This window comes from Trachemys scripta, chromosome 2 (genome assembly GCF_013100865.1).
Source record: "Trachemys scripta elegans isolate TJP31775 chromosome 2, CAS_Tse_1.0, whole genome shotgun sequence".
Classification (NCBI taxonomy): domain Eukaryota; kingdom Metazoa; phylum Chordata; order Testudines; family Emydidae; genus Trachemys; species Trachemys scripta.
The window spans coordinates 152459081-152486985 of NC_048299.1; positions in this window are offsets into that span (position 1 = coordinate 152459081).

Here is a 27905-nt window from a genome sequence, read left to right on the forward strand (position 1 = left end):
ATGCAGAGTGCACTTCCCTCCTCAGCATCATCAATAAAACATAGTTAGCAAAAGGACATTACTATTATGCTAATAAAATCACAGACCATAAACAAACAATGAAAGATGCCGCTAATAGTAAGGTGGGTGGGGGATCATATCCATTGTAACATCTTACTATTGAATATAGAGACCGCTCCTGGGATGGTTTTATATAGTGGGCCAGATCCTTAGCTGGTGTAAATCAGCATAGCTCCTTTGACATCCCTGGAACTATGGCAGTTTACACCAGTTAAATATCTATCTATCTAGAGTCACTCCCTTCACCTTGGTAAATCAGCACAGGTCTTTGGAAGTCAATATATAGGTGTGTGTGTATTTATAGTTAGACGTATTTATAGACACACATATCCATATGATATTTCCTCTCTAAAATATTAAAATAAACTGCATCTTTTTTTTTTTCAGAATACAGACATTAATTCTGTTTCCAGGAGATTTGTCAAATCAGTGGCCTGTGTTTGCATAACAAGCTCTTTGGTTATGCGGCACAGAATATAAATTACCACGTTGTCAGGCTCCAGATCAGAATCACTGGGTTTTAAGCAGAATCTCTCACATTGATGAAGATGTGCTTTGTGTTGTGTGCATCTGCAATATCTGGCTGTGGGGAAATATGCCTGAAAACTGCTTTTCTACCAAATGAAACGGCATGGGGGAATGGCTCGGGGTGGGCAAATGGATTGTGGAAAAAATAAGAAGCCTCTAGAACCTTTAAGAGATCCCAAAATATTTGTTTACTTACATTCTCCTCTCCGCCCCCCTGCCAACCTCCAACTTCTGGTTTGCAGAGAGGGGTCAACATGCAGAAACCTTAGGGAAGGTTATTCCAGCAGTATTTCTGGCCCGCCTCATAGTGGACACAAGGGAAATCTCATGAGAGCCAGCACTTGGATACAGTGATGGGCACTATAGTGGCTAGCTAGCTGGTTAGGTTAATCACCATACAGATCTAAGGATAGATGGGGTTTGCAGTGGGATATGTAGGGGGATAAATAGACAAATGAGTGACTCCTGAAAACGTACATTTTCCCCCTGTCCCAGGGGTTAACCAGAACATTTCATTCCTGTAGAAACAGGCACTCCTCTCTATAATAGAATAGGTGAATATTTAAGACTCCAGAATGATAGATGCTTTTCTGCTAACCTCTTTTGTATTATAACTTCATCCTCCCAACCTACCCCATATATCTTCTCTGTCCTGTCTGACATATAGACCATAAGCTATCAATGGCACAACTGCCGTCTTTGTTACTTGGCTGTAAACAGTGTCCTATGATGGTGGGGGGGGATAACTGCCTCAGACAGATACATGAGGGGCCTGGCTTTTCTTTGGCAACACTTATGTAGCTTGTCATGCCAGTAAAGCCTTTGTGAATGTAATTGGATTGGCTGGTACCTACCACCCATGGGGCACTGATCCTTGATCCTAGGCACTAGGGGGGTTTCCAGGTGGTGTGCTCGAGTGGACAGGGCCCAAGCAGGAAAGTCAGGACGCTTAGATTCAACTCCCAGCTCTGCCGTGAATCTGCTGTGTGATTTCAGGTAAGTCATTTCCCCTCTCTGTTTCGCCTCCCACCAGTTCTGTTGTCTATTTGGATAGTGAGCTCTTTGGAGCAGAGACCCTCTTTCATTTTATGAACAGTGCCTAGAATCATGGGACCCTGATCTCAGCTTAGGGGCTGTGCACGAATAATAATGACAGATGGATAACCTCCATCCCAGCACTGCAGACCCCAGAGGGTTGGATAGCTCAGAGTAACTTGGCATGGGAGCCTGTCTGCTCATTTAAGGTGCCTTGGCATCACAGCATAGAGCATTGTGGGTAATGGTATAGGCACCCTCTAAATACCTCTTTGCTCTGCTGTGATGCTGCAGAGTTTTGAAGGAATGAGAGAAACATGATGGCCATCTGCCCTCCTGTGCCTCATTGACTCAAACTCTCTGATCCTGCTGGTAGCTCAAACTCCCTTACAATCATAAAACCATAGGGTTAGAAGGGACCACAAGGATGCCAAGATGCAGGTTTTGTTGTGTCTAAACCATCCAAGACACATGGCTATCCAGCCTCCTTTTGAAAACCTCCAGTAAAGGAGCTTCCACAACCTCCCTAGGTAGAATATTTTCCCTGAGAGTTAATCTAAATCTGCTGTGCTGTAGTTTGAACCCATTGCCCCTTGTCCTGCCCTCTGTGGCAAGAGAACAACTTTTCTCCATCTTTTTTATGGCAGCCTTTCAAGTATCTGAAGACCACTATCATGTCCCCCTGTCTCCCCCTTAATCTCCTCTTTCCCAAACTAAACAGACCCAGTTCCTTCAGCCTTTGCTCAGATAGCTTGCATTCCATCCCTCTGATCATCTCTGTCGCTTGCCTCTGGATCGTTTCCAGTTTCTCTACATCCTTTCTATACATTAGTGACCAAAATTGGACCCATACTCCAGGTGAGGTCTAAGTGCCGAGTAGAGCGGTACTATCGCCTCCCGTGACTTGCATGCTATGCCTCTGTTAATGCACTCTAAAATAGTATTTGCATTGTTTTGTTTTGTTTTCAGCAACATTACATTGCTGACTCATGTTGAGGTTTGTGGTTCACCACAACTCCCAGATGTGCTGCAGCCAAGCCAGTTTCCCCCCATTCTGTATTTGTGCATTTGGTTTTTCTTCCCTAAGGGGTAGCACCTTACATTTGTTTTTGTTGAATTTCATTTTGTTGTCTATAGCCCAGTCCTCCAGCTTATCAAGATCCTGCTGAATTTTAGCTCTATCCTCCAAAGTATTGGCAACCCCACTAGCTTTCTGTCATCTGTATGAGAGAAGATCATGTCTTGATCTGTGCTGTGGCTTCTTCCCACAGCCTTCAGGAGGATGCTGAACAGGAGCAAAATCCCCCACATGACCCTGTGTAACCAGCATGAGCTGTGCCCAAAACCCTCCCCTACTCCAACTAGACCCCTCTGCCTTGCAGCTTCTGAGAGCCCAGGCTTGTTACAATCAGCATTGTGGGCAGTGTGTGAGTTCCCTCTTTTCAACTACCCAGAGACTGCAGTTGAATGCAGAGTTTGGTTTGGTCTCTGAATCAATTTTTCAGTGAGATGTGTTATCGCACGTGCACCAAAAAAAGTCCATTAAATGTATAAACCCCAGACTGTATCTGCTCCTCTTAAAGGCTAAACTTATCTGCCGAGGCAGTAAACAGCTTGGGGTTTATAAAGTGTAATCATGAATCGCAGTTCCCCTGTCGACGCAGGCAACAGGCATCTGTTCGTTTGTTTTAATGAGATAAAACCCTCTCCAGAAGTCAGGGATACGTTCTCCAATGCTCTTTGCCTTCCTCTAACTTTCTCATTCCTGTTTGCCCGCGCAGCTAGGGACGGTGGAGGCCACCTGCTCTGACTGCATTTTGATTTATTCGGTGACTGCCGAGGGAGCCCTGGCAAGCCAAGATGTATGACTCTCTTCCCCCTTCCCTGCTGCATGTGCATAGATATAATATACCAGAAGGTCTTTCCGAGGACGTGGCTCTTTCTCCCTTTTGCTCGTGGATGTCACTTTCCAAAGTTTCTGATGAAGAAAAATAAGAATTGAGGCCAGTGATTAAAGAAAAGTTTAGAGAGGGCCACACAGGGACTTGCATATAAAATCAAGAGAAAACTAGGCCCTTAGTCTTGTGGTTACAGCCAGCACCTGAGAGTCAGGACTCTTGGGTTCCCATCCTGGCTTTTCAGTTGTCCTGCTGTGTGATTTCGATTGATCCGCCATGCCTCAGTTTCCCTCTCCATTAAACAGGGATAATGATGCTTGCACAGGTTGTGATGCTTCTCCTCTTTGTTTGATTTCCTCTAGGAGTGAAAGATGCAAGAGAAGAGAAGTACAAAGTATTATCACTCCTGCTTTTGCAAGTGAGTATTCTCCTACTCTTTGATCACTTTCCTTTTACCTGGAAATGAATATGCAACAGCTTTTTTACAAAGTTAGGGAACAGCAGCTGCTGAATTCATTCCTAATGCACCACCTTGCAGAGAACCCAAGAATCAAATGATTCTTTTGGCAGTTCTCTTTGCTTAGTTCTAGAGGGCTGGGGCCTGATAGCGGTGTAAGTGAGATCACAAAGTTTTTTGACTTCCACAGAGTTGCTCCTGATTTACACCAGCGTGCAGACTTTGTCAACTGCTTGGGGGTGAGGACTGTCCTTTGTTTTCTATTTGTACATCCCCTCGCACAATGGAGCTTGGTTGTACATGGCGATAACAGCCACCATATTGTCTTGTGGTCAGTCAGAAACTGTTGAGGCTAACCGCTGACATCAGGCTGCGGTGCCTTCCCTTCTCCCCTCCCTCTTCTTGATAACATCTTTTCTCATTGCTGGCATTCTGGCCTTGCAGTTCTGATTCTTTACTGGGAACTGTTGAATTGGTGGTTGGAATGAAAGAAATTGTCAATTGTTATGTCACATGGTGACCTCCTGGAGGGGTTCTTATGCAGGGATCAGACACAAGGCCTCTGGGTCTTGTACCATGGACCTCTACAGCTTGAACTCAAGGACCAGCCTCAGCAGTGGGCTCATAAACATCTTTATTTGGTACAGCCACTAGAGGGGGACAAAGACATAATTGGCCCGCATGTTACAGTAGGAAGAGAGAATTTGCCTAATCAGCAATAAAACCATGTGGACAACCAATTTTCGACAGCAGCAATGATTGGTAGAGCATCTCTTTGGTTATTTTTCCTTGGCCAGACTACATTTCCCATGACGCAATGCAGTATCTCATCTGAGCATTTGGTGTCATATATGGTGGGAGTCCAATCAAATCATAGACTTTAAGGTCAGAAGAGACCATTATGATCATCTAGTCTGACCTCCTGCACAACGCAGGTCACAGAATCTCACCCACCCACTCCTCTATCAAACCTGTGTCTGAGCCATTGACACATAGCTCAATAAAATGCACATATTTTTAATTGATGTATTTTTTAAACTAAGATTACCCCTTCTCCAAAAATCAGTTACACCTTTTAAATCACCCCCAACCCGAAAATCACAATATACAAAAATAAAATGACAAGGGTTGAAAATACATTATTTGCATTGTGGGAGTTGCATCATAGGAGATGGAGACTGGTCCATGGAGGAGAATAGGAGTATCAGAAATCCAAACTACAATCCCCATGAGGCAATGCAACACTTAAGGGAAATGCCATTTAATGTTGAACTGATGTGGAAACAAACCCTTTAGATTTGGGAATATTGAAATATTTCATTTTGATTGAAAAACAAACATTTTGTCACTTCTAAATAGAATTTTTTTTAACTTCTTGTTCTGCATAAAATTTTGATATTTCAATTTTTGGAGATGAAAGCTAATGTTGAAATAATCAGAATTTTCCATCGGATGGAAATTTAAATTTTCCTTAGCTCAAGTCTGACCTGCTTAACACAGGCCAGGGAATTCCATCTGGTCATTTCCGCATTAAGCCCGTAACTTCTGGCTGCTTTACAGCATTTCTTTTAGAAAGGTGCACACAACGTTGACGTAAAGACTTCGAGAGGTGGAGAATCCAATACCCCCCTAGGTAAGTTGTTCCAATGATTAATTACCATCACCATATTCCTATCCTGCATTTGTCTAGCATCAGCCTCCACTGAGGCTGCCAACAAAATGGTCATTTGTGAGGATTTTAGGATGCTGCATCTGTTTAGTAGGAATTGAGCTGAGACCCACCAGCTCATTTCATGCAGGGTTATGGAGTAGCAGCAGATGGGAATGAATTTTGGTCAGAGAACAGAACGTGGAAGGAAATTTAAATTAAAAAGCTAAGTGGGAATGGGCCCAACCGCTTTACGTATCAAGCCAGTCTTCCTTTATGTTGCGCGGGGGCACCTGGGAACCAGCTATGGTTTAATTGTATTGCTTTAATTTTACCAATGAGATGCCTTGAGGCAGATGCACATGAAAGAAGATTATGATTCGGGAGAGTTACTCTTCTTGTTTACCTATTGAAAGAGCGTTTCCTTGGTACCTTTGCCTTCAGGGTAAAGTGCAAGAGATGAGGAAAATGAGTCTGTGCTAGCACAGAGGCAGGAATTTGTGTATCCTCATGAGCTGTAATGCATTGGTTCTTAGTACTCCCCTGCCAGCAAGACTATTACTCTCCCCATTTGACAGGTGGGAAAACCGAGGCACGGAACAATGACACGACTTGCCCAAGGTTACAGAGGGAGTTTGTGACTGGACCAGGAACTGAACCAGATCTCCATGGATGTGGTGTTCTTCCCACTAGTGCAAGGTAACCTTGTATTAAGAACTCAAGAATTAATTTATTTAAGTTTGCATCCCTCTAACATAGGGTTACCATATCTAATAAATAAAAAAAGAGGACCCTCCACGGGCCCTGGCCCCGCCCATTTCCCCACCCCAGCCCCGCCCCCTCCTCCCTCCCATTCCCAGCCACACGGGAAGGACTGCCCGAGCGCTACCGGCTTCACGGTTTGCCGGGCAGCCCCCAGACCCTGCGCCCCTGGCCGGCACTTCCCCAGCGCAGTTGGAGTCCGGGAGGGGAAGCGCCCAGCTGGGGGCGCAGGGTCTGGAGGCTGCCTGGCAAACCGTGAAGCCGGTAGCGCTTGGGCTTCGGGCAGCCCCCATGCCTCCGGACCCTGCGCCCCCGGAGCCTGGGAGGGGAAGTGCCCGGCCGGCGGCTGGGGGCCGGAGGCAAGGGGGCTGCCTGAAGCCCANGCTCTTAAACAGAGCCGAAGAGTCGGGGAGGAGCAGAGCTGCCATTTTCCCGGACATGTTCGGCTTTTTGGCAATTCCCCGTGGACGGGGGTTTGAGTGCCGAAAAGCCGGACATGTCCGGGAAAAAGAGGACGTATGGTAACCCTACTCTAACAGCACACGAACCACAGCCGGCTCCTGTCTGCAGCAGGCAGCTCTCTGATCTCCTGAACTTCTGGAGACTTGTCATGCTATGTCACGAGGGGCCATTTGAACTCTTCAGCCACACCCCACGGCCTCCGATAACAGCTGCTGCTCCATTCAGAAGGTAGGGCTGAAATCCATAGACCATTCCTTTAAAGAATCCAAGGCCATGAAACTGTTAGCGAGAGAGACAGACACACACACACACGCATTGGGGCTGATGCTTCCTCAATGGAAATTTCGAAGTCCATAAATATATCCACTGAAATGGAGGACAAAACATAATGTATAAAAGATGGAACAGAAGATATATGACGCTATTGCGTAGCAATCCTGTCTGCAGGAATTTATAGCTGTGCTCTGTTCCCTGTTAAAAGAGGTTCTGCTAGCTGATGGAGGAGTTCAGTGCATCATGTATCTGTTGCAAACCATCAATATTATGGCTTACCTATTTAAACTGGAAATGAGACCAAATGTTTTGACTGTTAGGTTGGCGGCCTAGAAGTTGAGGGAGTGGAGAACTAAAAAGTAAATTGAACATGGGTCTTTATTTGTTCCAGTGTGCCAAAAGTAGGCTGTCTTCTTCCCTCTCCTCATTCTGCCGAGATAGGTGGCTGAGAAAATGGATCATCTGTAGGCCCAAGGAGGTTCAAATCCAGGCTTGAGATCCCATGGGGTACAAACCTGGTATCTTATTGCCTGGGACTGGAAGTTAGGACTCCTGGGTTCTGTTCTCAGCTCAGCTATTGATTTGGGCAAGTCACTTTGTGCCTCACTTTTTGTGTCTGTAAAGAAAACTAGGGATAACAGAAAACAGGGATAACACCGGGGTGTTCTGAGCTTTAAGTAATTAATGGTTGTGAAGTGCTTTGAGATCCTCTGATGGAAGGTGCTACAGCAAGGCAAAGTTTGTTTTTTATTTCTTCTGTTGGCATCAGGCAGCAAACACAGGCAGCCCTGCTGTTTTTTCTTTAGAGAAGTTAAATGGAATACACAGAAACAAGGGAGAAAGAAATGCAGACGTGAACAAAGACCTGTGTGTGCATGCACACACATGCACACAGAGACAGGTATGGTGTGCACACACTTTCCAAATTTGGATTTGTGTGACACACACATCCAGCTATGAACATGTGCATGTACACTCACATACACACTTAGTCACAGATTAACCTACTAGCCCACACCCATTTTGGGGAACTAAGGGGTAACCCATCAGCTAGACAAAATTTGCCTGCCTAACGTGTCATAGCAATGGTCATCAACAGGGTGGGTGTACATGCTGGAAGTGGTGTGGTTTTTTTTTATATTACGTAATGTTAAAATATTGTTGAGAATCCAATCTGAAAAAATCATAAAATCACAACAAAGGTCATAACTCATAGAAACCGTTTATTTGTGACCAAAATTGGCAGAAAACGTCTAAATACAATCGATAATGCAGCTATGCACTCAAATAGTAATGTTTGGAAATATTTAGCCCCAGATGACATTTTATGCATTCTCTTGTATTTTTTTGCTTTCGGTTAAAGCGAGTCAATAGTCACGTGACAGAATAAGTTTGTTTGTACCGTGTAATAATCAAAATATTTGTCCTTTGTAGAATGGGCTAATTTGGAAAACATTTTTCTGTCTGTTATTTGTATGAAGTTAACAAGATAATAAAACCTCTACCCCCTAATTATAAATCATCTATTTTTGATATTATCGGCTCAGCCACGGCCGTAAGTCTAACGCATACCCAGTACAAGTATAATTTCCTTCTTCCAATCGATGAATATGACAGTACCTGGAAATGACTTATATAACAGTAACGACACTTAGTAGAAGGACTGTAGAATGGCGTGTGTGTACATATAACTATGAGCTACTGAATGTCTAATGCTTAGAGCTATATTTACTCACAAAAATAGTCACCAGTTATAATGCGGCCTGCAGTGACTCAATAGTACTACTCTCAGGGCAAAGAGTTAGGAAACAGGGCACAAACCCCACATTGGTTGGGAGTTCTACATTTAGATTTCACCAACCAATTATCAAGCGTAAACTCCCCTCAGCCACCCATAACAGCCTTAACGTGGAGTCAGGGGGGTGACAGTCCCGGGGGTACTCTGACCTATCTCACCACCATGGTGATAGATGGCCACTTACCCCAAGACTCACAGCAACATTCAGGTTACTCCCAGTCCCAAAGGACCAGTCACTTACCCCAGATCTATTTTGCTTTAGGCCTCACACCAAAGACATGCTTGGAGCCAATCCTATAGTAAACTATATGAAGATTTATTCAAAAGGAAAAGGAAATTAGAGAGTGATTTACAAGGGTCAGGCAACCAAACAAAGATGCACAAATGAGGTACAATCTTAAATTTCAAAAAGTAATTTAGACTTCTATAATCATCAAACTCTATTTGTCCATTAGGGCTAATTCAGTCTAAGTAGTTGAGGATCTCTTCCTTGCGCCTAATGCTGCCTTGTCCCCCACGGTCCAGGCGGCACAGATACGCATAGTTCCTTTTGTTTGCAACTCAGAGCATGTTGCAGAGAAAAACCCCAAACTCAGCTGGTGGGAGGAGTCCAGCTGCATGCCTCCTCTTCACAGGGAGGCGAACAGAAGAACAGTAAGCGTCCTCGGTCCTTTTTGTTGATAATTCTTCAAACCAGATGGGGGGGGAGTTTCCCCTCCTTTTTCAGAAGGGGCGTAACAATTTCTGTAGAAGAGCAACTCTTCATGCTCATTAACATCCCTCTCCTGTGTGGCGATTCGTGTGGTCACAGGGGATCACTTTACCTTACCGTATGGAATGCAGCTATAACAAATACTATTAATGCCAGCAGCAACTCACAAGCATTCAGTAGAGTCCAAACACTAAACGTTTTTTTTATAATTCTAATAGCTATTCTATCAAATTAACCCCCAGGCGAGCCAGACCAATTCCAGCTCTGTATCTGTCAGTGTCTAGTTAAGACATGGGGAGCCTGGCATTAGCAGGCACCTGGTCTACCAGCGTCATAAGTAGATAGTTGAAATATCACTACTCCCCATTAGAATCTGTGGCCGACGTGTTTGACGCTCCGCCGGTACACTTGTCGCCGTGACGGCAGCGTGCAGCAGAGCACGCCAAATCTTCCCTGAGGTATAGAATCGTAGGACTGGAAGGGACCTGCAGAGGTCATCTAGTCCAGTCCCCCGCACTCAAGGCAGGACTAAGTATTATCTAGACCATCCCTGACAGGTGTTTGGGGATTTTTAAGGGCAGGTTAGACAATGATGGAGATTCCACAATCTCCCTAGGCAATTTATTCCGGTACTTAACCATCCTGACAGTTGGGAAGTTTTTCCTAACGTCCAAACTAAACCACCCTGGCTGCAATTTAAGCCCACCGATTCTTGTCCTATTCACAGAGGTTAAGAAACAAACAATGTCTCCCTCCTCCTTGTAACAACCTTTTATGTACTTGAAGACTGTTATGTCCCCTCTCGGGGCTGGTCTACACTTAGTCCGGACTTCGGACTAAGGTACGCAAATTCAGCTACGTTAATAACGTAGCTGAATTCGAAGTACCTTACTCCGGACTTACCGCGGTCCAGACGCGGCCGGAAGTCTCCCCCCGTCGACGCCGCGTACTCCTCTCGGCGAGCTGGAGTACCGGCGTCGATTGTGAGCACTTCCGGGATCGATCCGGGATCGATTTATCGCGTCTTAACCAGACGCGATAAATCGATCCCAGAACATCGATGGCGTGCCTCCGGACCAGCCGGTAAGTGAAGACTAGGCCTCAGTCTTCTCTTTTCCAGACTAAACAAACCCCATTTTTTCACTCTTCCCTCATAGGTCATATTTTCTAGACCTTTAATCATTTTTGTTGCTCTTCTCTGGACTTTCTCCAGTTTGTTCACATCTTTCCTGAAATGCGGTGCCCAGAACTGGATATGATACTCCAGTTGAGGCCTAATCAGAGTAGAGTGGAAGAATTACTTCCTGTGTCTTGCTTACAACAAACACTCCTGCTAATACATCCCAGAATGATGTTTGCTCTTTTTGCAATAGCATTACACTGTTGACTCATATTTAGCTTGGGATCCACTGTGACCCCCCAGATCCCTTTCCACAGTACTCCTTCCTAGACAGTCATTTCCCATTGTGTATGTGTGCCACTGATTGTTCCTTCCTAAGTGGAGTACTTTACTTCAATAAGGGCAAATAGGATGAAATTCCGACCATTTCTCCAGTTTGTGCATCTCCTTGTCGAACAGGCGCACTTATAGCTTGGCTGCACCATCACTTTAGGAACAAGAAGTCCTGTGCTATAACCTATCCTTTGGTGACAAGGGAACGCTCGCAGATGCTAAACTGTCGCATGATTCCATATGTACAACTGACAGTTTGCACGTTTCAGGTGCCGCCCGAAGCAAGCCATTGTCGGTGGCAGTTTCTTGCTCATTTTGTTCTTAGCAAACGACTGGTTGCGCCTGTTATTGAGAGGCGTTTGCTTCTTAACACTTGTACAATATACTAGTGAGCTACAGCTCACTGACTCTGAAAAAGCTGCTGTCGGGTTGGACTGCAGTGACTTACCTTCAAATGTTGCTAGTGCTACTGAGCAAGGACCACTCCATTCAGCTACCGCTTGCTTTTTCATTAATGTTCTGGTTAGGTCAGCTCCGTCCATGCCATGAGTTCAAAGTAACGGTCCTAAGTTATTAAGCCATCGACAGGCAGAGACGTAGCTACCTCCCGGACTGTCTCGTCATCTTTGATGCGTGACCACGTCTGAGTGTTTCTGCTCTTTGCATGCTGTCATTTGTAAGCTTGCTCCAATTACCTACATTGTGAGCAGTTTTAAGGGCAATTAGGTTACTGACATACCACAGCTGATCTGTCATGCTTTTTTCCTGGGCTGACATATTCACTCAGAATGTATCTCATTAGCCACCCCCTGAGCTGCCTAACACACTGCACCAAAACCCAATAGTCCCAGCATGAATAAACTTTCATTTTGGTTCTACAATGTGGGGCTGTTGGAGCAAGACATAGGATGCCAACAGGTATAAAAGGCTGCACTAGCGTTTGCGTTTAGAGGTAAACCTTCAATGTGCTCTAAAGTTTGTAGACAGAGTCAGACCAGCTTGGAAATGTGTGTGCTAGAAGAAGGCCTTGGGGCTACCATTTGTCATGCAAATTTGGGGTCAAGGGCCTGCCTGGTAAAGAACCTGTGCTTTCTTTTAAACTTCTCTAAACTGCAAACGCAGAGCCAGACTGGCTTCAGAACCGGTATGCCAGATCGAAGACCCAGATTTGCATCTGGGGTACAGGTTTGGGCTCACTGGGTGAATAGCACTGTGGTGAGGGTGCTCCGCTGAGAACACAAAACCCTTGGTTCAATGCCTCGCTCTACTTGCACAGGCAAAGGGCTTTGAAGAGGGAGCACCCTCCTCCTTGCCTCTTGAAGCTGTTCCACTTTAACTATTAATCAGGCCAAAGCACAAGACAAGGGTGGCAAGCCCTCGCTAGGGCAGTGGTTACAGTACTCACCTGGAGTGTTGAAGAACTTGATTCCATTCCCCTCTCTGCCAGCAAAGGGAGCTTTGCACACAGGGGCTGCTAACAGGGTGTTCTCCAGGTGATGGAGGAGCAAAGACAGCACCCTTGGGGTACGTGACTGGCTGTAGTGTGTGTTTGTGTTTGGGGGTTACTTGCTGTGTGCTGAGCATGTGTTTGGCTGTCTGTTTGCTTGGTTGGTTGAAGGACTGTGCTGTGGCCGGCAGGTGGAAGCGGGGCGCTTCAAATGAAATTGTGAAAGCTAGAAGCCTCTGTTCATTGGCTGAGCCAAGGTCACTGGGTGGGGCTGTCAAGCACGCCAGGGCTATATTCAGCAGCGTGCAAGCAACCAGGGAGCTTGCCAAACAGGGGCTGCTAACAGGGAGTTTCGCAAGGGAGTTTGGCAGAGGGGCGAGGGCCCCATGCTGGCTTGATTTACAACCTTACCTACATGCAAAATGTTGTGAGTTAAACAAAAGCCTTTCAGTAACTAGGAGACCATGCAGGCAGAGGCCCATCTTCAGAGCAGAGGCTGCCCTATGGCAAGGAGCTCCTGGCCCTCTGAGACCGCCGGAGGAGCTAAGGGAGGCCAAGAGGTATGTTGATAAGGCTTTCCAGGACACTGTAGAAGTGTCCCGCCTCCGGTCAGACAGCCTTTCCCCGTTGAAGAGGATGAAAGGCCCAGGGAAGCAGAGCGGTCAACGGGAGCACAGGGAAACCTTTCCATTGCTGGGGCCCTCCTTCCAGAAGTTGTTAGGGTATCCTCTCACACTGAGGTTGCCTCTCCAGGGGAGGGAACTCCAGTCACTAGGAAAAGGCAGGTGTTAGTAATAGGCAATTCGATCATTAGAAACAAAGATAGCTGGGTTTGCGATGACCAGGAGAACCATATGGCGACTTGCCTGCCTGATGCGAAGGTTGCGGATCTCTCGAGGCACCTGGATAGACTCATGTGTAGTGCTGGGGAGGAGCCGGTGGTCGTGGTACATGTAGGTACCGATGACCTAGAGAAGGGTAGGAGAGACGTCCTGGAGGCCAAATTTAGGCTGCTAGGGAAGAGACTGACATCCAGGACCTCTATGGTGGCGTTCTCGGAAATGCTCCCAGTTCCACGCATGGGGCCAGGTAGGCGGGCAGAGCTTCAGAGTCTCGATGTGTGGATGAGACAATGGTGTAGAGAAGATGGGTTTAGATTCATTAGGAATGGGGGAAGCTGTTGGGATAGGGGAGCCTATACAGGAGGGATGGCCTCCACCTAAACCAAAGTGGAACCAGACTGCTGGCACTTAACATTAAAAAGGTTGCAGAGCAGGTTTTAAACTAGGAGATGGGGGGAAAGCCGACTGCTGCAGAGGAGTGTGTGGATCAGACAGACTTCTCTTAGAGGAGAGTCTATCGATAGAGATTCTCTAGGTTATAGTCAGGAGCGGAGGATGGAAGAGGATCATGTAAAGGCCAGATTGGATGAGAAACATTCACATAAAAAAGAATCAGAAAAGGGGAGACAAATCAACAGTGACACGTTTTTAAAGCGCTCGTATGCAAAGGCTAGAAGTCTAAATAATAAGATGTGTGAACTAGAGTGCCTTGTGATAAAGGGTTAGGCTAAAAGGGGTAAACAAGGGTGATGTCATGCTAGGAGTCTACTACAGGCCACCTAACCAGGTGGAAGAGGTGGATGAGGCTTTTTTTAAACAAGTAACAAAATCATCCAGAGCCCAAGATCTGGTGGTGATGGGGGACTTCAACTATCCAAATATATGTTGGGAAAATAACACAGCGGAGCACAGACTATCCAATAAGTTCTTGGACTGCATTGCAGACAAGTTTTTATTTCAGAAGGTTGAAAAAGCTACTAGGGGGGAAGCTGTTCTAGACTTGATTTTAACAAATAGGGAGGAACTCGTTGAGAATTTGAAAGTGGAAGGTAGCTTGGGTGAACGTGATCATGAAATCATAGAGTTCACAATTCTAAGGAAGGGTAGAAGGGAGTACAGCAAAATAGAGACAATGGATTTCAGGAAGGCGGATTTTGGCAAGGTCCCATGGGAATCAAGACTGAGGGGGAAAATGACTGAGGAGAGTTGGCAGTTTTTCAAAGGGACACTATTAAGGGCCCAAAAGCAAGCTATTCCGCTGGTTAGGAAAGATAGAAAATGTGGCAAAAGACCACCTTGGCTTAACCACGAGATCTTGCATGATCTAAAAAATAAAAAGGAGTCATATAAAAAATGGAAACTAGGACAGATTACGAAGGATGAATATAGGCAAACAGCACAGGAATGCAGGGGCAAGATTAGAAAGGCAAAGGCACAAAATGAGCTCAAACTAGCTACAGAAATAAAGGGAAACAAGAAGACTTTTTATCAATACATTAGAATCAAGAGGAAGACCAAAGACCGGGTAGGCCCACTGCTCAGTGAGGAGGGAGAAACAGTAACAGGAAACTTGGAAATGGCAGAGATGCTTAATGACTTCTTTGTTTTGGTCTTCACAGAGAAGTCTGAAGGAATGTCTAACATAGTGAATGCTAATGGGAAAGGGGTAGGTTTAGAAGAGAAAATAAAAAAAGAACAAGTTAAAAATCTCTTAGAAATGTTAGATGCCTGCAAGTCACCAGGGCCTGATGAAATGCATCCTAGAATACTCAAGGAGCTAACAGAGGAGGTATCTGAGCCTCTAGCTATTATCTTTAGAAAATCATGGGAGACGGGAGAGATTGGAAAAGGGCAAACATAGTGCCCTTCTACAAAAAGGGAAATAAAAATAAAAAACAACCCAGGAAACTACAGACCAGTTAGTTTAACTTCCGTGCCAGGGAAGATAATGGAGCAAGTAATTAAGGAAATCATCTGCAAACACTTGGAAGGTGGTAAGGTGATAGGGAATAGCCAGCATGGATTTGTAAAGAACAAATTATGTCAAACTAATCTGATAGCTTTCTTTGATAGGATAAGTCTTGTGGATAAGGGAGAAGCTGTGGATGTGGTATACCTAGACTTTAGTAAGGCATTTGATAGGGTCTCGCATGATATTCTTATTGATAAACTAGGCAAATACAACTTAGATGGGGTTACTATAATGTGGGTGCATAACTTGCTGGATAACCGTACTCAGAGAGTAGTTATTAATGGTTCCCAATCTGGCTGGAAAGGTATAACGAGTGGGGTTCCGCAGGGGTCTGTCTGTTCAATATCTTCATCAACGACTTAGATATTGGCATAGAAAGTACGCTTATTAAGTTTGCAGATGATACCAAACTGGGAGGGATTGCAACTGCTTTGGAGGATAGGGTCAAAATGATCTGGACAAATTGGAGAAATGGTCTGAGGTAAACAGGATGAAGTTTAATAAAGACAAATGCAAAATGCTCCATTTAGGAAGGAACAATCAGTTTCACACATACAGAATGGGAAGAGACTGTCTAGGAAGGTGTACGGCAGAAAGGGATCTAGGGGTTATAGTGGACCACAAGCTAAATATGAGTCAACAGTGTGATACTGTTGCAAAAAAAGCAAACGTGATTCTGGGATGCATTAACACGTATGTTGTAAGCAAGACACAAGAAGTCATTCTTCTGCTCTACTCTGTGCTGGTCAGGCCTCAGCTGGAGTATTGTGTCCGGTTCTGGGCACTGCATTTCAAGAAAGATGTGGAGAAATTGGAAAGGGTCCAGAGAAGGGCAACAAGAATGATTAAAGGTCTTGAGAACATGACCTATGAAGGAAGACTGAAAGAATTGGGTTTGTTTAGTTTGGAAAAGAGAAGACTGAGAGGGGACATGATAGCAGTTTTCAGATATTTAAAAGGGTGTCATAAAGAGGTGGGAGAAAACTTGTTTATCTTGGCCTCTAAGGATAGAACAAGAAGCAGTGGGCTTAAACTGCAGCAAGGGAGGTTTAGGTTGGACATTAGGAAAAAGTTCCTAACTGTCAGGGTGGTTAAACACTGGAATAAACTGCCTAGGGAGGTTGTGGAATCTCCATCTCTGGAGATATTTAAGAGTAGGTTAGATAAATGTCTATCAGGGATGGTCTAGACAGTATTTGGTCCTGCCATGAGGGCAGGGGACTGGACTCGATGACCTCTCAAGGTCCCTTCCAGTCCTAGAGTCTATGAATCTAGGATATCATAGGCATCACAGAAACCTGGTGGACTGAGAGCAATCAATGGGACACAATCATTCCGGGGTACAAAATATATCGGAAGGACAGAACGGGTCATGCAAGGGAGGGTGGTAGCGGGGGGGGGGCACTATATGTGAAAGAAAATGTAGAATCAAATGAAGTAAAAATCTTTAAGTGAATCCACATGTTCCATATATTCTTATTAGAGCATGAAATTACTATCCAGAGAGATTCTAACATTAGGGCTCTATTATCGACCACCTGACCGGGCCGCTGATAGTGACGAGGAAATGCTAAGGGAAATTAGAGAGGCTATCAAAATGAAGAACTCGATAATAGTGGGGGATTTCAATTATCCCCATATAGATTGGGAACATTTCACTTCTGGACGAAATGCAGAGAGAAAATTTCTCGATACTTTAAATGACCGCTTCTTGGAGAGGCTGGTACGGGAACCCACAAGGGGAGAGGCAACTCTCGATTTAGTCCTGAGTGGAGCGCGGGAGCCGGTCCGAGAGGTAACTATAACAGGACCGCTTGGAAATAGTGATCGTCGTATAACAACATTCAACATCCCTGTGGTGGGAAGAACATCTCAACAGCCCAACGCTGTGGCATTTAATTTCAAAAGGGGGAACTATGCTAAAATGAGGGGGTTAAACAGAAATTAAAAGGTATAGTGACTAAAGTGAAATCCTTGCAAGCTGCATGGGCGCTTTTTAAAGACGTCGTCATAGAGGCCTGACTTAAATGTATACCCCACATTAAGAAACACAGTAAAAGAACCGCTGTGGCTTAACAACCGTGTACAAGAAGCAGTGAGAGATCAAAAGACTTCCTTTAAAAAGTGGAAGTCAAATCCTAGTGAGGGAAATAGAAAGGAGCATAAATGCTGCCAAATAAAGTGTAAAAATGTAAGAAGAAAAGCCAAAGAGGAGTCTGAAAAATGGCTAGCCAAAAACTCCAAAGGAAATAACAAAATGTTTAAGTACATCAGAAGCAGGAAGCCTGCTAAACAACCGGTGGGGCCCCTTGATGATTGAGAGACAAAAGGAGCGCTTAAAGACGATAAAGTCATTGCGGAGAAATTAAACAAATTCTTTGCTTCGGTCTGCACAGCTGAGGATGTTGGGGAGATTCCCAAACCTGAGCCGGCTTTTTTCGGTGACAAATCTGAGGAACTGTCACCGATTGAAGTGTCACTAGAGGAGGTTTTGGAATTAATTGATAAACTTTACATTAACAAGTCACCGGGACCAGATGGCATTCGCCCAAGAGTTCTGAAAGAACTCAAATGTGAAGTGGCGGAACTATTAACTAGGGTTTGTAACCTATCCTTTAAATCGGTTTCTGTACCCGATGACTGGAAGATAGCTAATGTAATGCCGACATTTCAAAAGGGCTCTAGAGGTGATCCCGGCAATTACAGACCGGTAAGTCTAACGTCGGTACTGGGCAAATGAGTCGAAACGATAGTAAAGAATAAAAGTGTCAGGCACCTAGAAGAACATAAATTGTTGGGCAATAGTCAGCATGGTTTCTGTAAAGGGAAATCATGTTTTACTAATCTATTAGAGTTCTTTGAAGGGGTCAACAAACATGTGGACAAGGGGGATCTGGTGGACATAGTGTACTTAGATTTCCAGAAAGCCTTTGACAAGGTCCCTCACGGCAAAGGCTCTTCCGTAAATTAAGTTGTCGTGGGATAAAAGAGAAGGTCCTTTCCTGGATTGAGAACTGGTTAAAAGACAGGGAAAAAAGGGTAGGAATAATGGTAAATTCTCAGAATGGAGAGGGGTCACTATTGGTGTTCCCCAAGGGTCAGTCCTAGGACCAATCCTATTCAATTTATTCATAAATGATCTGGAGAAAGGGGCAAACAGTGAGGTGGTGAAGTTTGCAGACGATACTAAACTGCTCAAGATAGTTAAGACCAAAGCAGACTGTGAAGAACTTCAAAAAGATCTCACAAACCTAAGTGATTGGGTGACAAAATGGCAAATGAAATTTAATGTGGATAAATGTAAAGTAATGCACGTTGGACGAAATAACCCCAACTATACATACCATATTATGGGGGCTAATTTAGCTACAACGAATCAGGAAAGAGATCTTAGAATCATCGTGGATAGTTCTCTGAAGACATCCACGTGGTGTGCAGAGGCAGCCAAAAAAGCAAACGGGATGTTAGGAATCATTAAAAAGGGGACAGAGGATAAGAGGGAGAATATCTTATTGCCCTTATATAAATTGATGGTACGCCCACACCTCGAATACTGCGTACAGATGTGGTCTCCTCATCTCAAAAAAGATATACTGGCGTTAGAAAAAGTTCAGAGACGGGCAACTAAAATGATTAGAGGTTTGGAACGGGTCCCCTATGAGGAGAGATTAAAGAGGCTAGGACTTTTCAGCTTGGAAAAGAGGAGACTAAGTGGGCATATGATAGAGGTCTATAAAATCACGAGTGGTAGGGAGAAAGTAGATAAGGAAAAATTATTTACTTGTTCCCATAATACAAGAACTAGGGCTCACCAAATGAAATGAATGGGCACCAGGCTTAAAACAAATAAAAGGAAGTTCTTCTTCCACGCAGTGTATGATCAACTTGTGGAACTCCTTGTCTGAGGAGGTGGTGAAGGCTAGGACTATAACAGCGTTTAAAGGATAAATTCATGGAGGTTAAGTCCATTAATGGCTATTAGCCAGGATGGGTAAGGAATGGTGTCCCTAGACTCTATTTGTCAGACGGTGGAGATGGATGGCGGGAGAGAGATCGCTCGATCGTTGCCTGTTAGGTTCACTCCCTCTGGGGCACCTGGTGTTGGCCACTGTCAGTAGATGGGATGCTGGGCTGGATGGACCTTTGGTCTGACCCAGTATGGCTGTTCTTAAAGCGTCCTCCTGTTGGAGCTGTTACACTTTTTAATTGGTGTGTGCTGCGCCAGTTAATAATCACTCTATAGTCCAGCGGTTTGGATGCTTGCTGGGAGATCCTTGGAGTTCCTGGTTCAAATCCTGCCTCGACCTCTTAAGAAGGAGTTGGAATAAGGATGTTCTACCTCCCTGGTGACCAGAGAGGCAGCAGATTCCTGTTTAAGTCCCCTCTCTGTTGCAGGATGATGCTGGGAGAAATAAATAGGTGGGCGACTGAGCTGGACTTATCTTTAATAAACTGCATGTTGGGGCTTGTGCTCAGACTGGAAACAAACACTGATATCTCTCAAGCCACTGCTGCTCCTTTGTTCCCTGAATCTCGTTCCTACGCCCCCTTCTTTTCCTTTCTAATGCCCCCGTTTTGCTTCTCAGGCCCATTCCTAGATGCTGCAGTCGTGCTCCGAGAATCTGCTCCCTAATGAAAATTGCTGTTGTATGTCATCTCCTATAAGCCCATAACTGGCCTCCCTCCAGTGGGCTAACTACAGCTACCACTTTATTTTCCATTGGCTACAAACTGGCCCTGGGCAGATTTGGTCATTGCTTACAAATGTACTTAGACACTGTGGGGACGGTGGCTATTGAACACCATAGGTAATCAGCTAGATAGTTGGCTGGGTGGTTTTACGCAGGTGGCTTAGAGGTGAAATGAAAGGCTCTGTAGCTTATTGTTACCATTCTGAGCTATGTTACCTCACCATCCCCAACCCTCTGCTACTTGAGCATCTTAAATTAGGATGGCTCAAGACTTTCCCAAGGGGGCTATGATGGTATGGAGGGGATCTAGCTTCCAGGCTCCACATTACCCCAGACTGAATCCCACAGCATCAGGACCAGAGCCCAAGAAACTTTCCAGAAAAGCGAGAAGCTCATCTTTTATGGAGTGTGGGTCAGCTGCAATCACTGTCATTTGAATATTGTCCTCAGCCAGTTTCCTCTTGCCACAGCTTGCCTGCAAGTGTGAATAAATCCTTGTTGAATCTCTCTCTCTCTCTCTCACACACACTGCCTCTTGTGCAGGGTTTGCTTTTTATCTCCTGCGGCTCCTCTCTTATTTCACTCACTTTTATGCTCCAGTGTAAGGAGTAAAATGCTCTATAAAACCTTCACTGCACGGCCCGTGTTCACCATTGTCAAGCTGCAGAACTCGGGATGTAAAAGTTAGGGAATGAAAATCAATCAATCAATCGTGATTGGATTTATAGCGCTCCCTGTGTGCGAAAGCCCAACAAGCGCTCTACATTTTAATCAGTGCAGAACCGTATCAAAACTCCTGCAAAACATAGAAAAGACTAATCCAAACCACAGACAGTGCAGCTCCAGGCTCTATGTGCCTGTTCTATCCATTTAAGGTACTTACTTGGCCCTGGTCACCGGAAGTATCTGAGCACCTGACGCTCTTTAATATTGTTGCCCCTTTTTGACCTGAGCAGCTGGTCAAATTTCATGGCCTTAGGGATGTTCCGGTCTGGAGTAGTCTGGTATTTTCTTTGATCCATTTTTTATTTACAGGGAATGTACAAAGTCCTGCTCCTCCGAATACAGGAGGAGCCAAAAATAAAAGGAGCAGTTTCTTAGCCCCCCAGCCTCTTCAGTCAACACCAGACCCAAGAGCTTACTCCCTCTAGCTTTCCCCAGGGTCACTCAGACTGTGCTCACAGGCTCCTTCTTGCTTTTGGCCTCTGGCTCTTTGTCTCTCACTCACACACACACAGGATCACAAAAACCCAGTGAAACCCGCTGTCCAAGTAGTGCTAGTGTCTGGGCAGATTCTATTAGGCGCTTTTTTTTTTTTAAGGGGTGGGCCCTTATGTGTTTCTTACAACTATTTTAAATGATGGGCCTGTCCACCCATCAGTTTGAAGGAGGTTTGAATTCAACCCGTGACAAGGTTTCACCCGGGCTCACAACAATATATTTATCCTTAGAACCCCTGATGAGGTAGGGCAGTACTCTTATCTGCATTTTATAGATGCGGAAATGGAGGTATAGATCCTCAAAGGTATTTAGGGTGACCAGATGTCCCAATATTGTTGGGACCATCCTGATGTTAGGGGCTTTGTCTTGTATACGCAACTATTTCCCCCCACCCCAGAAAAAAAAAGTGTCCCGCTTTTTCACACTTGCTATCTGGTCACCTGGACAGGGATGGTGTCCCTAGCCTCTGTTTGTCAGAAGCTGGGAATGGGCGACAGGGGATGGATCATTTGATCATTACCTGTTCTGTTCACTCTCTCTGGGGCACCTGGCATTGGCCACTGTCAGAAGACAGGATACTGGGCTAGATGGATCTTTGGTCTGACCCAGTGTGGCCGTTCTTATGTTTTAAAGATATTGAGGGTCTTAAAGGTATCTTCTGTTGATATAAATGGAGCTTAAATACCTTTCAGGCTCTGGGCCTAGGTGACTTGCTCAAGGTCACAGGGAAAGTCTGTATCAAAAGAGGGACTTGAACCCAGGTATCCCAAGGAAATCACTAGGAAATCCTTCCTCTCTAACATGTAGTGGAGTGAGTGGGCTCTCGGCTTACCATTTAGGAGATCAAAGTTCTGCTCCTCTCTTAGACTAAGTTCTTTGGGGCAGGACGTGTCAGGCTCTGGGTTCTAGGCAGTCAGGCCTGGTGGTTGGAGCAGCAGTCAGGTACCACTGTTTGATGCCGAATGCAGAGTCAGCACCAGGCTGAGAGCAGCACTGAAACCAGGATCCAGGGACAGGCCGTGAGTCAGAACCTGGGTCAGCGTCTGTAGACAAGCCAAATCAGGATCATAGTCAGAGTCTGGACACAGGTCGAAGGTTGAAGCCAGACTGAAGTCAGTCTAAGGGTCTGGGCATCAGGAGGTGGGAGCAGGGCTGGAGCAGGGTCGGAGCAGTCTGGGACAAGGTTCAGGCAGGAAGAGGGACAGGATCGAGGGCAGGCTGGAAAACTAGGGAGTCTGCAACACCTCGAGGTAGCTGGAGGTTTCCCAGCTGAGGCTGAGCAGTGCCATTGCACAGACTAACTTGCGCCTCTGGGGGTGAGAATGAAATACCTGTGCCTGTGGGCATCTGACCCGGCCCCTGCCCATGGATAGGCTGCTGCAGCACGCCCGAGAGGTGGAACACTGTAGCCTTTGCTTGAGCAACGAGTTAGTGCAGCCGAGTTGCTGCAGGCTGCCCGAGAGCTGCGTCGCTGCAGGCTCCGCTGGAGGGCTGAGGGTTGTAGCAAGGGAGCAGCCCTGGTCCAGCAATGGATTTGCCTCACAGGGACTCTCTTTTCATTAAAAGATTTTCAAAGGTACAAATGGGAGTTGGGCGCCCACCTGCCATTGACTTTCACTGGGATTTGAGGTCCTAACTGCCCTTTAAAGTCTATCTCTCTATGTGAGTATAGCACCTACCCCAATGGAGCCCTTGTCCTTGATTAGAACCTCTCTGTGCTACCACAATAAACAGTAACACAAGTAACACAAGTGAGAAATGTAGAGCGTTCAGTTTAGCTTATCCTAAAAGGAGAAGGAGCCGTGACTTGATTATGGTGCATCAGTACCTTGACAGGTACTAAAGGGCTCTCTAATCTAGTGGAGAAAGACATAATAAGACCCAATGGCTGGAAGCTGAAGCCAGACACATTCCAAGTGGAAAGAAGAGAGAGATGCTTTAACAGAGAGGGTGATTACCTTTTGGAACAAACTGCCAATGGAACGGTGGAGTCTCCATCTCGTGACGTTTTCAGATTCAGACCAGATGTCTTTCTGGAAGATAGGCTTTAGTCAAACACAGGGCTAACAGGGTGAAATGTAATACAGGGGTCAGACTAGATGATCTAATGGTGCCTTCTGGCCTTAAACACTGTGAATATAGGTCTTCTTATATTACTTATTTTCTCCCTCTCTCTCTTCATCCTACCTCTCCCACTCTGCACATGACCCTACAATAATTGATCTAGGTCTGTCCATACCAGATTCTCCATTCCATGCACTATATCGGGAACAGCAGATTTTTGCACAGGTTGTTACACAGCTCCCCAACTGGCTATGCTCTAGGATGTTGATTCAGTTGGCTTCCAAACCCAGTCCTTCGGATGCCTCTGCTTCGCTCTCTCTCATCAATCATTGATTTCTCTGTGCACTCTGTTTAAAAAAGAAAGAAATCAATATTACACTAGATAAGGCTGAAGGCAACAGCACGAGGCAGGGCCAAGGGGCCAACAAAATGCAAAGGACAAGAAGCCGAGCTCCAAATTGAGCAGAGACGTCACAGGAATGATGGAGCAGAAGAGAGTGGTTGACAGAGGCAGATGGATGGAATAACAAAGAAGGAGAGAGAGAGAGAGAGTGTGTGTACTATACAGATTACAGACAGATACGGAGAGGGGGCAAGAAGCTATACAACTGAAAGTCACTCCTGACTCAGTGGCCTCTGAGATAGAGTCTCTGTCATGGTACCAGTGACCCCATCAGAGAAACCAGGATCAGAACTGGTACTAACTGTCTCTCTTCTCGGCTGAGAGGCTAAGGAATGAAGGGGTTGTGGAAACTGGACTCCACCCCAATGACTCTAGAAACTGGGTTTGCGCCTCAGCTGGCATTCCAGTCAGAATCACTTTATACAATGTAGTTCCACTTTGCACTTCTCTATGGGCTCCCAGCTGTGAAGCTCAAAGCATTCTACAGACGTGAATGAATTCAACAGGACAGCGCCCCTTTGGAAGAAGGGGTGTGTGATGGTCCTCATTTTACTAGTGGACACTGAGGTACATAAGGATTAAAGACCAGATTTTCGAGACAGCTCAGCACTGTGGGGACTTAGATCTTTTGAAAATCTGTCATTAAGTGTCACCCAGGGGCCTGCTGGGTGAACTCTTCTGAAAGTCCGGCCCCATGTGACTTGCCCATGGTCGCATAGCTAGTTGCTAATGTAACCCAGGAGTCAATGTGTGTTACCGATCCCCCTTTCTGCCCAATCTACAGAGGCTCTCAGGAGTCCTGGCACTGTAACCCATGTTATCGCAAGTCATGCTTTCAGCTTTGGCAGTCCCTGGTTCAATCCCCAGTATGTCAAAGAAGATAGCAGCCATCCCACACTAACAGAGCCAGGAATAGAGTCCAGGCTCCCAGAACATGCTCCCCCACCCACTCGGGGCACTGCCCTTGCCCGTAGCCATTCTATAGCACTGCAGATAGAAGACTCTGATCTCCAGGGGTATCAAACACATCTCTGGACAGCGCTTCATTCCCCAGTGCATAAAAGGGGCTTCCTTTATCTCCAGTCTTTTCACAACACCTAATCCTGTATACATATTTTGCCCAGTTTCAGCCTCATTAGTAATAACAGTCATGGTGTAATGACCAAGTATCAATTTCTGCTCAGGGGAAACAGTCGCAAAAAGATCGTTACTTTCCACTTAATTAGTCCAACCTATTTTTTTTTCTAACATTGCCACATGGAAGTCCATGGTGTTGACCTGGCAGGGACCTGCTTGGGAAGAAAGAGGGTTCTGCTGGCTTCCATTTTGCCCTGGGGGAGCCATGGTCCCCATAACAGACACCTCTGAACAACAACCATCTGCTGGGGTGGGGCAGGAGTAGTGAAATAGCCATGGGAGCTGGATTGCATTTCACAGCCTTGTTTGACAAGCCCCTTGAAGGAGCCAGAGATAAAAAGGGAACCATAGCAGTCGAGTGATAGGATTGCTAATTACCTGCATCTCCTTCTCACCTCTTTCCCATCTGAATCCAGTCAACTCCTTGGTCAGGAGAGTTTACATGGGCATGCCTAGATAAAGCTGCTGACATTTACAAAGCTCAGTGCGCCTCTCTGCTTGCTTCGCCTGCAGGCAGCTTGGAGACAGAAGACTATATGGAAGAAGCAAACCAACGCAGCGAACAAGTGACAGGGGAGGTCAGAGCAACCTGGGACATGGAAACTTCGAGGCATTTTGTTTACCAGTACACACATCTAATCAGACCTATGTTTTTCATGTGCTGCTGGATTGGATGCAAGTCCCTCTAGTCAGGGCCGGCTCCAGCATTTCTGCCGCCCCAAGCCAAAAAAAAAAAAAAAAAAAGCCGCGATCAGCAGCAGCAATTGGAAAAAAAAAAAAAGCCGCGATTGGCGGCGGCAGTTCAGCGGCAGGTCCTTCGCTCCTAGAGGGAGTGAGGGACCTGCCGCCCCCGAATTGCCACAGGTGCCGCCCCTCTCTCTTGGCTGCCCCAAGCACCTGCTTGTTAAGCTGGTGCCTGGAGCCGGCCCTGCCTCTAGTTGAGCTCCGATGCTGCCAAATTAACTTTGTGGGGACGTAGATAGACTTTGCTCAATGTTGGCATAGGAGTCCAGTACAGATACTTCTCTCAGAAGCTGTATTCAGAGTTAGTTATTCATATTGTGGTAGGACTAGATCAGAGGTGAGATGTGCAAGGTGCTGTACTGTAGAACAGTCCCTACGACACTGCTGACAGAACAGAAAAGGGAATATGATTATCTCAATTCTACAGATGGGGAACTGAGGCATGAATAGATTAAGTGACTTGCACAAGGTCACGCTGGCAGTCAATGGCAGAGCCAAGAATTGCATCCCAGTTTTCTGAGGCCTAGCCCAGGGCCTCGGCCATAAGGGCCTCCTTCCTCTTAAATTGCTGGTCTCTGCGTTAACGTAATGGCAATGCAGAGTCTCTGTCTCTCTCAAAATAGCACAGAACCCAGGAAAGAGCATTGTCTAGCAGCTGATACAAGAGCCTGGGAGTCTTCGCTTTGCCTCTGACTTAATCTGCGTGACCTTAGGCAAGTACTTGTATCTATGGTACAGATGGGCAGACCGAGCCATGAAGAAGTCAAACAAATACCTGCATTTCTAAAGTGCTTTGAGATCCCTGGGTGACCTATAGGAACTAAGTGTTATTTAATGGAGGGGAGGGGGAGGGTTGTCACAGCCATGAAGAGCCTGAATCATGCTGCGTGCTACCCTCGCTCTGTTGCCAACAGTTTCTCCTTGAGCCAAGGAAGGACACACACGCACACTTCCAGACAGAGAGGGGATTTGGGAGGAAGCAGGTTATAAAACACTCTGCAAGCAGGAAAGGTTCCATTCAGTGCTTCAGGACTAGAATTAATAGGTGCAACCCATAATCCTCTTTTGGAAAGGGAGAGGCGGGAGGGGGAGAAGGGAGAGAGAGAGAGAAAAATAATGGCCAAATCGTCATGTCTTGTTGTCAGAGAGTCTTCCAGGTTTGTGAAGTTCAATGCATAGAAAATCAGGTGGAGAGCCTGCTAGTCTCAGCATGTTTTTGGAGAATAAGGGGCAAAACTGACCTTCACATAATCAGCCCTGGGAGGGAAACACAAGTGTTTGTTTCCAGGAACAGGCAGGCAGCAGAGCAACACGGACAGTTATTATAAAGCTAATCTCAGCTACCCCCATCCTGTCACAGCTAAACCCCTGGGGTTTTTTATCTATATAATTTCTGCTGTGGCAATCTTTTCCTCTTAAATTCAGTGCTGGTGGAAGGAGGAAGCCTGAGAGCGCGAAGGCCTCTGATTATTATGGAGCAGGTACAACAGAGGCAGGGTAGGGCAAGCTTCCCTCATATGTTGACTCCAACAGAACTGCTCCAACCCTGACCCCACGGGACCACCTCTGGCTGAGCGGGGGTTCCGTCTCCACGGTCCATTCAGTTGCTGGCCTCTGCTGAGCTTGACAGAGGGGTAGTTAGTTCCCATCAGTCATAATTTCAGTGCCAGGGAGGGTGGAGCTGTAAACCCCGTCAAAATCACTTTGGCTGAGTTACATAGTCTAGCTCCAGGGGCAGGAAAGAGACACCCAGCATCGGAACATGTGGGGCCAGGGTCCCCATTGCCCTGTAGGCCGGATGTGAAGTCACTCCTGACTCCGAATGGCGGTGGTTTGCACCCACCTTTCACTGGCTCACTCTGCAAGGCATGGGGCAATTGAGAAACTGCTGCATTTCAGGTGGATTCGTGAAGTAACTGGACAGCCCAACTGAGCCAAGGGCAGGGAGCTCACCTCCCTGCCAAAGAAACGAAGCCTCTTCCCCCAAGAAGTCAGCTGTTTCACCTGAATTAGGGCCCAGGATCCTAGTGTCCCTTCAATCCCCTTTTTGCAGCCTTTATTTAACATGGGTGTGTGTGTGTGCGCGTGAAAATTAGGGTCTCCCAATTTCCCTCTGAGATCTAGAGCAGCATTTTCAGCAATACAAAGATATTCTAACAATTCAGGTGCTTAGTCCCTGCCTCACAGAGTTTGTCTTTCTGTTCTGTCTGTACAGCACCTAGCAAAACAGGGTCCTGGCCCACGTCTGGGGCTCCTGGGCAGTCACACAATACAAATAATAAATTCCCATAACGGCCG